The sequence below is a fragment of the Geotrypetes seraphini genome, chromosome 4 (assembly GCF_902459505.1).
Source record: "Geotrypetes seraphini chromosome 4, aGeoSer1.1, whole genome shotgun sequence".
Lineage (NCBI taxonomy): Eukaryota > Metazoa > Chordata > Amphibia > Gymnophiona > Dermophiidae > Geotrypetes > Geotrypetes seraphini.
In genome coordinates, this window is record NC_047087.1 from 257335559 (window position 1) to 257351195 (window position 15637).

A 15637-nucleotide genomic window follows, 5' to 3' on the forward strand; every position below is an offset into this window, starting at 1 on the left:
TAGCACTATAGAAATAATTAAGGGGAACCACAAGTACAAGGGGGCACTCAGAGAAATTGAAAGGGGAGAGGTTTAGAACAAACGCCAGGAAGTTCTTCTTCACACAGAGGGTGGTGGATACATGGAATGCGCTGCCGGAGGATGTGATAAGCAGGAGCACACTACAGGGCTTCAAAGAAGCTTTGGATAGGTACTTGGAGGACAAAGGGATAGAAGGGTATAGATAAGAATAGAGGTAGATTATAGCGATAGATTTAATGGTAAGCTATAAAATTAGTCAGGGACCACTGCTCAGGCAATGGACCTGATGGGCCACCGCAGGTGCGGACCGCTGTGCGGGATGGACCTATGGTCTGCCTCAGTGGAGGCAACTCTTATGTTCTTAGTACTAGTAGTAGTAACTATTGTAGTTTCAGCAACTGCCAGCAAAGACCAACATCAGCGCCTTCTAAGGTGTTATCTTTCAGAGCTCACTGAAATTTTGGCATTAGACCTCCTTTAAATACAAAACATAAGAACATAAGAATAGCCTTACTGGGTCAGACCAAAGGTCCATCTAGCCCAGAAGCCTGTCCTCACGGTGGCCAATAAAGGTTACTAGTACCTGGCGAAACCCTCAAAAGTAGCAACATTCCATGCTACCAACCCCAGTAGCCCATCCTCATGGTGGCCAATCCAAGTCACAAGACTATTATCTACTCAGACCTTGCCAAAGTTGACCATCAATTCCTTTCATGCCCATCCACCGGTGTTCCAAGTGAATGGATTTTATATCTGATAGGAGACATTTTAAGTCCTCATCACTCACAGATGGTACTCAAAATGATTTTTAAAAAGTCATTTTTCCTTAAGATTACCCTCCTGGGAAAATTCTGCTGGCTTTCCGTGAAATACCATGTTAGCGGGATGAGGAATTATTCATAGCACTAGTCTTTAAGTCCGTTACATTAACGGGTGCTAGAACAGATGTGTGTGTCTGTCTTTATTACTTTCTTTCTTTCTCTCGCTCTCCTCAGCTGTCCACCACCACCCCTTGCCTGCTCTCCCTGTCCAGCAATACCTGTCTAGCAGCACCCCTTCACTGTTCCCCCTGTCTAGCAGCAGGCCTTCTCCCTTCATTTTACCTCTCCCCCTGTCCAGCAGCACTCTTTCCCTGCTCCTACTGTCCAGCATCCGCTAGCCTGGGCAGCTTCAGGGCTTTTGCTAGGCCGGCCCACCTCGCATTATCGAAGTGGGCCGGCCTAGCGCAGGAAATCAGCCAGCATCGGAGATCGGGGCAGAAGGCAGGCAGTGCGCATGTGCGGCACGGAAGCACACATCACGGCGGCAGGGATCATGGCATCGTAAGTGCGCATGCGCGCTCAGGGTTTTATTATAGAAGATGTCACTGCCCTATCCCTTCTGTTCTGTTCTTAAAAGGAATTTTGCTGCTGCTTCATGTATTCCCATTTCTCAGTGTGTTTTGAGTGCAGAATAGATTTCAGCAGATGCTACTTACTTTCTGCCCCTGGAGTAAAGCTGCCTTTGCCAATTCTACTGTTTAACCTTTTTTTATGGTGGGGGACTACACAATCCTTCTGAGAAGATTCCAGGATGCAAAGCCTAGCAGTTAAACAATGAAACATCACACACAGAATATAAAACACAAAGATAGTATTAATTCTACCCAGTCCTCAGATACTGAAGGAAAATTGAATAATACCTGAACATGCCAGTGGCTTAAAAGAATTACATTGAAAAAAGAAAACAAAAGAAATGCTTTTTGCTGGCTAAGAAGAAGGCCTATGAACAAATGGCATAATGGTGTAAAGAGATCAATAAGATATTAATGGCAATTATGCAAAGACAAAGAAAAAGCTGAGATTTTTTATCTCAGCGGTTTTTGGCCTGATGGTTAATTGGTTGGATGAGATATTTCAGCTGGAACTTTCTCACCTTCTTTAGGAGATATTCTTTTGACTCCTATATCAACATCCATGAACATTATACAAGATATCAAATCCAGACTAGTTGCTTCGATACCTTTTTTGAGAAGGTTATGGAGGGTTGGGTAGCCAAACATCTGACTGAATATTTAGAGTTATAGGGTCTGTGCCCAAAGATATAGGATAAAAGACTGTGTACCTAGAGGAAAGGAGAGATAGAGGAGATAAGATACAAACGTGTTAAGTACTACTAATACCACTATTTATCATTTCTATAGCGCTGAAAGGCATACGCAGCGTTGTACATTTAGCATACAATAGATGGTCCCTGCTTAGAAGAGCTTCCAATCTAATCTGTCTTGTCTGTTTAGATTGTAAGCTCTTTCAAGCAGGGACTATTTTCTTCTTTGTGGCTCTGTACAGCGCTGCGTATGTCTGGTAGCACTATAGAAATAATTAATAGTAGTAGTAATTTGGATGGACAGACAGACAGGACATCACAAGGTTGGGGAGATTCTGGAAGATGAAATGATACAATGGGCATAGGTATCTGACAGCAGTGAGTGGGAGTTAAGAGCTGAAAGCAGTTTTTTAAAAAAACAGACTTTTAGCTTGGATTTGAGACGGAGCATGACGTGTTGATTCAGGCAGCCTGTTCCAGCCATACAGCACGCAAAAAAGAAGGGACAGAGTCTGGAGTTGGAAGTGGAGGAGAAGGGTACAGATAAGAGGGACTTACCCAATGAACAGATTCCATTGGGGGGGGGGGGAGCCATGGGGAGGGAGAGATAAGTGAAGAGAGATATTGGGGGGCTACAGAGTAAATGCACTTGTAAATCAGTAATAGAAGAGAACTTTGAACTGTAGTCAGAAATGGATGGGGAGCCAATAAAGTGACTTGAGGAGAGGGGTAATGTGAGAATAGCGGGTCTCATGGAATATGAGTCATGCAGCAGCATTTTGAAAGGATTGAAGGGGCGAGAGATGAATGCGCGGGAGGCCTGAGAGAAGTACTAGTCTAAGCGTTGCACTAGTCTAAGCGTGAGGTGATGAGAGCGTGGATAAAGGTTTTGGTAGTGTGTTCAGAGTGGAGAGATCAGATTTTGGTAATATCCACACATCCAACAAGCTGCTAAGACCTGTTGCTTCTATCTCTTCAATATCACCAAAATTTGCCCCTTCTTCTCTGAGCCCACTACCCAGACCCTTGTCTAAGCTCTTGAAACCTCACGCTTAGATTACACTTCCCCCTCTGTATTCGCGGTTTCCGTATCTACAGATTCGATTATTCGCGATTTTAAAACAAAAAATGCTTTTTCATTTTTTGGGCTATTTTAAACCCTGTAAGCCCCCCCTTAAGCCTTACCTGGTGGTCTAGTGAGTTTTCAGGGCAGGAGCGATCTTCCCACGCTCCTGCCCCGTGCAGATCACTCACAAGAAATGGCTGTAGACAGGCGCTTAAGGCAGCCATTTCCTGTTAGCGATCTGCAGGGGGCAGGAGCGTGGGAAGATCGCTCCTGCTCTGAAATCCCGCTAGACCACCAGGTAAGGCTTAAAGTGTGTGTGTGTGGGGTGGGGAGGGTGTTACAGAGCTTAAAATAGCTGGGAGGAAGCAGGGGTTAGGGGCAGAACCAGCCTGAATATTATTTGTGTTTTTTAATATTTGCGGGCCGGCTCTGCCCCTAACCACCGTGAATACGGATGGGGAAGTGTACTGCAATCTACTTCTAACTGGTATCCCGCAGTGTTGCCTCTCCCTCTTGTAATCTGTGCAAAACGTTGCTGCACGACTCATCTTTTTACCAACCTCGCTACGCTCATGTCACCCCTCTCCTTAAGTCACTTCACTGGCTCCCTATCTGCCATTGCATACAGTTTAAGATCTTATTGCTGACCTACAAGTGTGTTCATTCTGCTGCCCCTCAATATCTCTCCTCTTTTCTCTCTCCTTATATACCTCCCAGAGAACTCCATTCCTCAGATAAGTCGCTCTTAGCTTTACCCTTCTCCTCCACTGCCAATTCCAGACTTTATTCCTTTCATCTAGCGGCCCCCTATGCCTGGAATAAATTACCCGAGTTTGTCCGTCAAGCCCCTTCTGTTTAAAAGCAGACTGAAAACCTACCTTTTTGATATAGCCTTCAATTTTTAACCCTACTCCTATGCCCTCCAACCCAGCAAGCTGATTAACAGTTGCCCTTAACTGTATCCATGACCAGCCTCCCAATCAGTTCCTGCATCCAGATCTCCCTGGAGCTGTTGGGATAAAAAGGGGATAAGAACAGTCAGGAATGAAAGAAGAGGCATTGTTGTTGGTGGTGCCTGTTCCATTGCTCACTTTTGCTGGTAGAAAAAAAGATAAGAATTTTAATTCCCAAGGAAAAGGTTAGCAAGTGAAAAGTGATGCATGTGGAAAAGAACTCAACCTATAGCTATGTAATGTATGGTTGCACATTAGGAGTTACTAGCCAGGGAAAGGATCTAGGACAGATGTCATTATTGATCATAGGCGCTGGAAAGGGGGGCCACAGGGGTCGTGGCCTCTCAAAAAATTTGATCCCTTGTGGTCCAGGGGAGCAGCGGGCAGGAGCGAGCTTTCCGTGCTCCTGCCCGCTACTAACCCGGTTGATGGCAGCTGATTTCTTCTGCTGTTGAGCGGCAACCAGCAGGAGCGCGCTTTGGCGCTGCCTGCTCGGCGCTCAGTGGCTTCTTTGACTGGCTCAAGCGAATTCTCACGAATCGTGGCATTTGGACGCCATATAAATTATCTAAAATTAATAGGGATAAATTAAATAAGTGTTGGTCATGTTGAGGTTGGCACCTTAATTCATTTATTATACTATTGTGCTAATATACGTGAATTTTGGCTGAGAGTATGGGATACTATTTGTAATCTACTGAGAATCAAGGAACCAACATTAAGGGCCCCTTTTACGAAGCCACGTTAGCGGCTTTAGCGCGCGTGACTTTTAATCACGTGCTAACCCCTGCGCTAGCCGAAAAACTACCGCCTGCTCAGGAGGAGGCGGTAGCAGCTAGCGTGTCCGGCAGTTTAGCACTCGCTATTACTCACGTTAAACGCACGTTAAACTGCTAATGCGGCTTCATTAAAAGAGCCCTAAATATCATTGTATTAGTTCATTTTGGGCTGCAGCTGCAAATAATCTAACTATTTAATATTATTAAGAATTTTGATCCATTTGGCCATCAAAATTATTTTAAGACACTAGAAGGATACATCAAAGGTGGACTATACGACTTGGTGGAATACTGTTTGTATTACATAGAAACATAGAAACATAGAAATAGACGGCCCATCCAGTCTGCCCACCTTAATGTTCCTCCCCTACCTTTGCCCTGTGAATAGATCCCATGTGCCGATCCCATTTGGCCTTAAAATCAGGCACGCTGCTGGCCTCAATCACCTGTAGTGGAAAACTATTCCAGCGATCAACCACTCTTTCAGTGAAAAAGAATTTCCTGGTGTCACCTCGTAGTTTCCCGCCCCTGATTTTCAACGGATGCCCTCTTGTTGTCGTGGGACCCTTGAAAAAGAAGATATCTTCCTCCGCCTCGATGCGGCCCGTAAGATACTTGAACGTCTCGATCATGTCCCCCCTCTCTCTGCGCTCCTCGAGCGAGTATAGCTGTAATTTGTCAAGCCGTTTTTCGTATGGTAGATCCTTGTATTACTGATACATTTGAGCGTATTGCTGCAGAAAGATGTAATGCTTCAAACAAATTTAATAAAATATTACATTACATTAGTGATTTCTATTCCGCCTGTGCCTTGCGGTTCTAAGCGGATTACAAATTAGAAGATATCTGGATTTTTCCGAGAGAATTACATAGCAAAGATTCAAGTAATTATAGAATACAGTGGAGAATAACAATACATTTGGGTAACAGAAGAGAATTACCTAACATTGAAGGAAGAAGTTTATTGGATACAGATGGTGGTTGCTTATTTAGGAATCTGAATATATATTGGTAGGTATGGTCCGAGGAGTCGACTAATGTGTTATTCACGGGGGAGAAAGCATGTGCGACTAGGGAGGAGGTTAGTAAGTTGGGAGCCATTGAAATCTTATGCGCCTGTTAAACCACGAGGATTTGTTTGAATACGGTGTTTTATCTATGATAGCATTAATGATTGCTAATTATTATTCATATTGGTTTGTTCTGTTTTTCTTCCTTACTTTTATGACTTATGTTATTTTACATATGTGTATGATTACTTTAAATGCCAATAAAAATTACTGAACTACAAAAAAGAAATTTGCAGTGTACCCATGGCTGTCTCTAGTACATTAATCTTTAATGAGAGAGACTGTGGGCCTAACACAACCCTTGAAAAAGCAGTTTCATCTACAGTAAGCTAATATGAGCCTGTACTAATGCATTTGGATAGGTACCTCTTGAAGACTGCAACAAATGTCTCTTCCCCTTATGGACTAAAGTAGTCAGCTTTCATCATGAGCCAGTGTCATCAAAGAAAATACATTTCCTCTCTGGCAGGTTCACAAATGGTACGCAGAATGTATTTCTCTGGGATAAACCTCAAAGAAATTGACTATAAACCTTCTGGAGTTCAATATTTCCTTTATCTGAACTGAACTGCAACTCATAAGAAAAAGATAAGACATTTCTGCCTATATCAATATTTTTTTTGCAAACGATTGGTATGCTAAATACATCCAAATATTCAGTTAAACTTTATATTTAGAATAATCAGCTATTTACATGTGTCTATGTTTGGAAACATTTTAATCCTTGATGGTTCATAAAGAAAAAAAACCCAAAAAAACTGATATTGGAAGTTAGGATTTATAAAAATTGTACATACAGTCTAGAGTGTGTTACAAGAAGGGAAAAGAAATAATAGGTTTAAGGGGGTTATTTTAGAAGCCTTATTTGTAATTTCCACATGGAATACTAACACTTACACACATATATCACAAAGAAAGGTAAAACATGATTTTGGACAGCCATTATTTACATATGGAGTTTAAAAGAGATTTCAAAGGAATGTGATTTGAACATGGTTTAGGTGGCTCTTAGGAGGGATTAAAATCTATACATGTGTTCCCCATTTCACAAAGGTAATACATGCATATGAGGGAAAGTTCCATGTTGGTCTTTACACTTGCTCCATGGCATGTATATAGGTTTTTAAAAAGCGTTTGATGCAGTCAGGGCTTTATATGAGGAATCAAAGGAATCGTTAACCAATACTGGGATCTTGCAAGGTACTTGTAACCTGGGTTGGTCACTGTTGGAAATAGGATACAGGGCTTGATGGACCTTCAGACTGTCCCACTATGGATATTGGCACCTGACCAGTTCAGCAGGACCTAACCAGGCAGGATCCTCTTCTGCCTGGTTAAACCCTTTTGAATATCGACCCCTTAGCATTTAAGTACCCAGAGGTTGGAAATAATATTATCATGTTTTAAGTCTCATATTTATCTGATATACCTATTAAAAACTATCTAGGTGGTTTACAAAATATGTACAAATACATAAAATAAACAAATCAAACTACATTAAAAAAAGGAGAACTTACAATCATGAGAGAAAGAATAGCCTTGCCGTTGAACATCTCAGACCTCCAATCCCTTACTGCCATCCACCCAAGCAGTAGACCTAAAAAACAAACAAACAAACAAACAAACAGTTAAGAATCAAAGGTCTTAACAAAATAGGTTTGAGACTGGCCTTAAATTTTGAATAGGAAGGTTCTAATCTAAGCTTCAGAAGGAGGTTGTTCCAAAGGACAGCTGTGGCAACACTAACCCCTCTTCTATTAAACTGCTCTATATGTTTTTAGCGTAGAGAGCCACGCTGAATGGCCCGCGCTGCTCCCGACGCTCATAGAGTTCTTATAAGTGTCGGGAATAGCGTGGGCCATTCAGTGCGGCTTACTGCACTAAAAACATATAGCGCAATTTAATAGAAGAGGGGGTATAAGCGTCGGGAGCAGCGCGGGCCATTCAATGCAGCTCCCCGTGCTAGAAACGGCTAGCAGTTTAATAGAAGAGGCCCTAAATATAGATAGAAAATGAAATCTAGTCAAATAACCCTAAAGGAAGGAAGAATCAAGATTTTGCTAGGAGGATCGCAAGATATGTGAGGATGAAAAAGAGAGGTTCATCAGAATGTAACACTTTGTAACTAAGTGGGGGGGGAATTCATCAAAGGATGCTATGTGCATTAGCATGTGCAATCATGTTTACACATGCTAACCATTAAAGACACCCATAGACATATAGAAAGGGCTAGATTTATGAACCTGCCCGATCGGGACCGATCCGTGTCCAATCCAGGCAGGTCCGATGGATTCTTCAAATGCCAATATGCAGATGGGGGTGTTCGGAGGAGCACCCCCATCTGCCGGCACGGATCGCTGGTGTGCGATCCCGACACATGCACAGACCATCTGTAGATGGTCTGCGCATGCCCATCTGAGACGTGACTTTTAAAAAAAATTTTTAACTTTTTAGCCCAGCGAACTCGTGGTTTTAACTCACTTTAAACCCACAGATTAAAACCACAGGCTCGCAGTGCAGGGAAGGGCAAGAAAGATTCAGGGCAGCAGGCAGGAGAGATCCGGGGACAAGCAGGGTGGTGATTTGGGGCAGTGCAGGCAGGAGAGATTTGGGGCATTAGAAAGCAGGGCGTGCAGAGAGCAGGGCAGAGAGCAGGGTTTCAATGGAGCTGGAGAGTCGGAAAGGCATTTGCAACTGGTCCCCAGCAATCACTTGATCGGCCAGCCCAGTCAATTTTAAAAAGTTCGCTGGTGAATCACGTCCCTGTCTACTTTGCAAGCATTTCCCCTCATTTACATGCACGGATTGGAAGCGGATAGCAGGACAGGTTAGTGAATCGGGCCGGAGGGAAATCTGGTCGCAAAGGGGTTGCAAACCGATTGGTACACGATCGGTTTGCTTTGTGAATCGAGCCCTAAGTGTCTGTAGTGGTTAACATACACTAATGTGTTTGTGAGTGTAAATGTAATTGTGCATTCTAACGTGCTTAGCACCCTTCAACGAATTCCTCCCTAAAAGTCAATAATTTTAATGAAGTCCTACCAGATATCATCAACTGATAATCTGCTTGTACCGTAATAGTGATGTGATGTGATTTGATTTAGTTTGCAAGCACTGGTGAGCATTTTGAAGACAACGTTTTAAACTAGCTGTAGTCACCTAATTTTAAAAAGCATTGAAAGAGAGTATTACAGTGATAAAATTTTCACATAAACTAAGGTAAGTCATTTTGGTCACACAGAAGAGAAAGTTCATTGGAGAAAGACATTATGTTTGGAAGATCGAAGGCACCAGGTAAAGAGGGTGACCAGCAATCAGATGACTGGACATGTTGAAAACATCCATGGGGATGATGCTGGAGGATCTTATCGGACTAGCACAAAACTGATCTCTTTTTAGATCTGTAATTTATCAAGTCACTAGGACTCAAGCACAAATTGATGGCACCTAACTAAGGTATGAACCATAGTCCATAAGGTTTTCTTAGCCAGAAGTTCAGTGGTAAATGAATCATTCATAGTTTAAAATAAGATTTGCTAAGAGTTAATGAAACTTGTAGATGATAATTTAGATTAAGATCTAAAGTCACTTCCAATATTTCGACTGAAGTATAAGTAGAATGAGAGAATAAGAAAGAGTAACATTTCCAGAGACGGAAGTGATATCCTTCCTGGTAAACACTGGAGCCTGAGTTTTCACAGGGTTTCAATTTCAATTTATTGAATTTTAACCAGGGAGCAATAAAAGAAAATTTCTCATTGAGAGAAAGAAAATCTTATAGTTTGGTGGACAAAAGGAGAAGGTTTCTGAATATCATTGATTCTGTCACCATTTGTCTGAAGAGAGCCCCTTGAAGGACATCTACTATCTCTCTACTTCTTTCCAGTGACGTACCTAGCATATGTGATACCCGGGGCCCATCATTTTTTGACAACCCCATCCCCCCCCCATCTGTATGAAAAAACATGATTTTTAGTAACAAGCCTAGGTACATGAGTACCTAGGAAAAGGCAGCATCTTACATACTGCAGTGAGCAGTACAACATCAATACACCCATTGTAAAACTGAACAAGCCAGACTAGTACAGATCAATCCTACACTGTCAATCCTAACAGAAAACCATGTCTTTCGAACACACAGAACAGAGAAAACACCTTCGCCTAGTATGGAATATGTCATCACAAACTAACCCCTCCCCCTTTTACAAAACTGTAGTGTGGATTTTAGCCACGGTGGTAACAGCTCTGACGCTCATAGATATTGTAACTTTCCCCTCCTTTCCTACTCACTCATGTTTGTCCTTATTTCAATTGTTATAATGCCTTTTGAATTTTATTGTTTGTCTTACGATTAACTCATTCAAATTGTATGTGCGACCACCACCTGGTGGTTTTTAAACTGTACATCGCTTAGAAATCTTATATAAGCGATTCATCAAATGCTAATAAACTTGAAACTTGATCACAGCTGGCACTAAAAAACGCTCCATAGTTTTGTAAAAGGGGGGATAAAATAGAAATACATAGACAAAGGTTAAATTGAACCAGCAAGAAGCTGACTCTGCATACAATGCAACACCACAGAAACAGTGACACAAGTCTCCTAAAGCAATAAATAATTAGAAGATTTTTGTTCTACCTTTGTCTTCTTTGGTTTCTGCTTTCCTCATCTTCTTGTTACTCTCTTCCTTCCATCCACTGTCTGATATCTCTCTGCCCCTATATATCTATCTATATCCTTCTATGCCCCTTCCAGAAACTATATGCCTCCCCCTTCCATCTCTCCTTTCACCCCCATTGGTCTGGCATCTCTCTCCTCTACTTCCCTCTCCCACACCTCTCTTCTTCAATCCCTTTCTTCCCTCATTTTCCTTCTCAATTTATTTTCTGCATCCATCTAGATTACGCTTTTACTACCCTCTCATCAATTTCCTTTTTTACTGTCTACCTACAGCTCACCACCTCTTTCCCTCATCCCCTCCAGTATTTTTCTAACTCAATCCTTTTCCCCCCCATCATGTGCCCTACTTTTATTTATCCTCTCCTTCTATCATGTGCCCTCTTTCTCTACCCCTTCCATCTAGATAAAGAAGCACTGCTTGGGCTTTGCAGTCCCAAGTTATGTCTCTAGCAAGATATATATTTCAAATCTGATATATTCTAATGACAAAATAGAAATAAAATTATTTTTTTCTACCTTTTGTTGTCTCTGGTTTCTGCTTTTATCTTCTTTTCACTTTTTTCCTTCCAGCATCTGCCCTGTCTCTTCGATTCAATATCTGCCTGTTCCATCCACTGTCTGCCCCTTCCAGAAACTGTCTGTCTCCCCAACCATCTCTCCTCTAGACCCCCCCCCTTTGGTCTGGCATCCATCATCTTCCCTCTGTTTCCTCATGGTCTGGCATCTTTCTCCTTTCATCTCTCTTTCTCTCCCCCCTGTGGTTTTTAGCATCTCTCTCTTCTCATTTCCTCCACTCAGATCTGATATCTCTGTCTCCTTCCCCGTTCTCTGGCATCTCTCTCTCCTCTCTCTCTTCCCTTTCCTTCTCTGGTCTTCCTTCTTTATTTTCTGCCTCCGTCTCAATTAAATTCTTTCTTACTTTGCAGTCCTCAGTTCCCCTCTTTTCACTGTGTCTACCCACAGCATGCCACCCCTTTTATTCACCCCTCCACTATCTCACTAACTCTATCTTCTTCCCCCATCCAGCATATGTCCTTTTTCTTTATCCCTCCTTCCATCCAGTATGTGTTCTCTTTCTCCACTTCCATTCAGCATTTGCTCTCCCTTCTCCCCACTTCCATCATCTGCCCTCTTCTCTCTCCCCTTCTCTCCACTTCCATCATCTGCCCTCTTCTCTCTCCCCCTTCTCCCAACTGCCATCATCTGCCCTCTTCTCTCTCCTCCTTCTCTCCACTTCCACCATCTGCCCTCTTCTCTCTTCCCCTTCTCCCCACTTCCATCATCTGCCCCCTTCTCTCAATCTCTCCATCTATCACAGGCCCATCTCTCTCCCTTCCTCTCACCTTTCCGATTGTGGCAACATGATCGGCAACGCCCCCCCCCCCCACGATGACACTTAAAATCAGCAACGGGCCTCCTTCTACCCCCGGCATCAACAGAACTTCAGATCGGCAACGCGGTACTCAGTCCAAAGCTTCCCTCTGACTCAGCTTCCTGTTTCCACCCAGACAGTTCAATCAGAGGGGAAGCTTTTGACTGAGCATCGCGTTACCGATCTGAAGTTCTGTTGATGCCAGGGGTAAAAGGAGGCCAGTTGCCGATCTTAAGTGTCATCATGGGGGGACGTTGCCGATCATGAATTGCGTCGCGGGGAGGCCACCGATGCCGCTCATCGCCATTGCAGCCCAGACGCTGCCGATGGCCCCAATGTGATTTTGCCGGCCCTGCTTAGACCGGCACCGGACAACCCGGACCTGGCCAGCTGTGCACTCCCCTAAGGCGTGCACCCGGGCCGGTCCGCCCCCCCCCCTTGGTACGCCACTGCTTCTTTCCAATTACAAACTGCATTCAGCAGTTTGCAATCACCCAGCAACAACATCTCTCCTTTCTTTCCCAACTTTTGGATATCTGCATACAGATTTTTATCTATTTGCTGTGATTGAGTTGGAGGTCTGTAGACAAAACCCATGTAGAGGGTTCCATCTTCTCTATTCAAAGCGATCCATATTACTTCTATCTTTCCCCAGGTTCCCTGCATTTTAGTCACTTGGATATTGGTCTTTACAGTGAAAGCTACTCCTCCACCTTTTCAACCATCTCTGTCTTTCCTAAAAAGAATATAGCCCGGTATGTTTGTATCTTATCCATGGGAATCGCTGAACCATGTCTCTGTGATAGTAACAATATTCAAGTCCTCTAACACCAGGGCTTGCAGATCATGATTTTTGTTGCTTAGACTTTGAGCATTTGGGGTCATTGCTTTCCAGTTACCTTTCAGTGACAATTTCATTTTTTGTATAGTTTTTTTTGTTTAGTCTAACTTCCTGTTTCCTTGATAAGAAGTATATTGCTGATACCAAACCAGGCCAAATCAGGTATCTAGTATCTAGCCAAAATCCAAGGAGTAGCAACATTCCATGCTACCGATCCAGGGCAAGCAGTGGCTTCCCCCATGTCTTTCTCAATAACAGACTATGGACTTTTCCTCCAAGAAATTGTCCAAACCTTTCTTAAAACCAGCCACGCTATCCACTCTTACCACATCCTCTGGTAACGCGTTCCAGAGCTTAACATCTCTGAGTGAAAAAATATTTCCTCCTATTGGTTTTAAAAGTATTTCTCTGTAACTTCATCGAGTGTCCCCTAGTCTTTGCAATTTTTGATAGAGTGAAAAATTGATCCACTTGAACCCGTTCCACTCCATTCAGGATTTGTAGACTTCAATCATATCGCCCCCTCAGCCGTCTCTTTTCCATGCTGAAGAGCCCTACCCTTTTTAGTCTTTCCTCATACGAGAGGAGCTCCATCCTCTTTATCATCTTGGTCGCTCTTCTTTGAACCTTTTCCAGTGCCACTATATCTTTCTTGAAATAAGGAAAGCAGAATTGAACACAGTACTCCTGGCGAGGTCAACATCTTGGTTTCTTTTAACAGAAATGGGAATATATAAAAATGAATATGTTTATAAATGGGGAAGATAATTTTATAACAGGTTACCTATGTGTAAAGTTCAAGGAGGTGCCTATTTTTAGCCTGTTTTATAAAGACACATAAGTGGCCATGTGCCTTTATATAATACTAGGGGCCAAAAGGCAGGAGTCATGATTGAAAATGTAGGCGTTTATACTTGCTCAGGAGCAGGCATAGATGTTTGTACATGAAGTATGCATGCATTTTATAAACAAAACAAAGGGATGAATTTTATAAACCATATACCAAAAGTGCTAAAATGTTCTTTATTTAAAAATCTTCACTTGTCACAGGCCATGTTTCGGCTGAATGGCTTTCATCAGGAAACTGAAGATTATTTTGTTGATAATCGGAAAATCGTTAAGGCACCAAAGTGCCTAATAGCCTCAGTCCACCAAACTTGTCTTCAAGGACCTAGCGTATCATTCCAACAATAGGAAGTCCAAGAATTCGCAAAGCAAAATGCACTGCTCTCATGCATAATCTCTTTTTGAATGATTGTAAATCTAGTGTCTAAAGTTAGGCATGAGATTTGCACTAAGGTAGTATTCTGCAAAGGACACTTAGAACATACTTTACAGAATACTAGTTTAGCCAGGATTTTCCTGGTGCCTATTTTTGAGTGCCATTTACTGAATTCCCTCCTATTTGGATAATATCCCTATCTGCCCCCACTCTGTCCTTTCGCTCTATATTGACTACACTCAGTGGCACAGTGAGGGTGAGGAGTGCCCCTCCCCACCACCCCAATCCTTCCAATCCCACTCTGCCGCGCACACCCTGCCTTCCCCGTACCTCTTTAAATTTTCAGGCATGAGCCGCATCACAAACTTACTTCCCGTGTCGTGTTGGCTCTCCCTCTGACATCACTTCCTAGGCGCGGAACCCGGAAGTGACATCAGAGAGAGCCCACACCAATGTGGGCAGAAAGTTCGTGATACTCTTTGAGTCGGGAAAATTAAAGATGTATGAGGAAAGGGAAAGGGCACTTGCATGTGGTGGGGAGGGCTGGAAGGAGCGGGGAGAGGGGGGGGGCAGGAAGAGGGCAGAGAAGAGGACGGATGCTGGCACCCCCACCAAGACAGTGCCCTGGGATCACCCCACTGACAGATTTTTAGGCTGATGTGATTATATAGTGGCAGAAAATACACGGTCAGCACCGTTTCTGGTCATTTAAATAGTGCGGAATATCAGCCAGACAATCAGCATAATTTAGCTAAGCAGTTAAAATCTAAAGAATAACCAGACAATTGTTCCTTCCATCAATCCTCCAAAGCCCAAATCCAAATGAATAGTTAGCTGACTATTATGCATGCATCAGAGCAAGTGTAAAAGCTGAAGGGACATTTTTTAAATATTTGTATTGTCATTGCCAAATAGGAAAGATACACATACTTTTAAAGTCTGCCTATATTAATGGGAATGCGAATAGAACTTGATATACTGCCTTTCTGTGATTACAAGAACATAAGAATTGCTGCTGCTGGGTCAGACCAGCGGCCCATCTTGTCCAGCAGTCCACTCACACGGCGGCCCTTAGTTCAAAGAGCAGTGCCCTAACTGAGTCTAGCCTTACCTGCGTACGTTCTGGTTCAGCAGGAACTTATCTAACCTTTTCTTGAATCCCGGGAGGGTGTTTTCCCCTATAACAGCCTCCGGAAGAGCGTTCCAGATTTCTACCACTCTCTGGGTGAAGAAGAACTTCCTTATGTTTGTACGGAATCTATCCCCTTTTAACTTTAGAGAGTGCCCTCTCATTCGCTCTACCTTGGAGAAGGTAAACAATCTCTCTTTCTCTACTAAGTGCTTTGCAGGGACTTATTTTGGACCCGAGGCAGTGGAGGGTTAAGTGACTTGCCCAGAGTCACAGGGAGATGCAGTAGGAACTGAACTCCAGGCTCGCAGGCTGGTACACTAGCAGCTAGGCTATTTTTATGTTTATTTTATTGTTTATTCAAATTATTTGATTAAACACTTAACTAGCAGTATAAAGTGTTGAATAAAAAATTACA

At 42.9% G+C, this 15637-nt stretch overlaps 1 long non-coding RNA gene across 2 annotated transcripts in view; it reads right to left on the reverse strand.

Moving 5' to 3' along the window:
- LOC117359002 overlaps positions 1-15637 on the reverse strand; it is a 70078-nt gene that overhangs the window by 46197 nt on the left and 8244 nt on the right. Inside the window, exons 2-3 of one of the 2 annotated variants that reach the window (XR_004539143.1) lie at positions 7492-7571; positions 1881-2124 (exon numbers count right to left, since the gene is read on the reverse strand). This is a non-coding gene — a long non-coding RNA (uncharacterized LOC117359002). Of the gene's footprint in view, positions 1-1880; positions 2125-7491; positions 7572-15637 lie in introns of those variants that run through there. The other variant, XR_004539142.1, reaches the window with a different exon arrangement.